The sequence below is a fragment of the Crocuta crocuta genome, unplaced genomic scaffold (assembly GCF_008692635.1).
Source record: "Crocuta crocuta isolate KB4526 unplaced genomic scaffold, BGI_CrCroc_1.0 scaffold289, whole genome shotgun sequence".
Classification (NCBI taxonomy): Eukaryota; Metazoa; Chordata; class Mammalia; order Carnivora; family Hyaenidae; genus Crocuta; species Crocuta crocuta.
The window spans coordinates 758,217-758,491 of NW_027533264.1; the positions used below are offsets into that span (position 1 = coordinate 758,217).

At 42.9% G+C, this 275-nt stretch overlaps 1 protein-coding gene across 1 annotated transcript in view; it reads right to left on the minus strand.

Annotated features, from left to right (window-relative positions):
- The window catches only part of FAM171A2 (family with sequence similarity 171 member A2), a 15,449-nt gene that overhangs the window by 8,755 nt on the left and 6,419 nt on the right, over positions 1 to 275 (minus strand).

A 275-nucleotide genomic window follows, 5' to 3' on the forward strand; every position in this document is an offset into this window, starting at 1 on the left:
GGCAGGAGTAGAGGGAGAATAGAAACCACGAGAAGTCCCAATAATAACAGACATTTATTGACCATCTTCTGTGCTGTTTTTTTTTTTTGCACGCTTGATGATATTTAATCCTTACTTCAATTTGATGATCTAGATGCTATCAGTATCCACATCTTACAGATGAGCAAACTAAGGCTCAAAGAGGTTAAGGGACTTGCTCAAGGGGATCCAGCCAATATGTGGAAGAGTGGCATGGTCTATACCCAGGTCAGGGGGGAGGAAGAGGAGCTGGTATG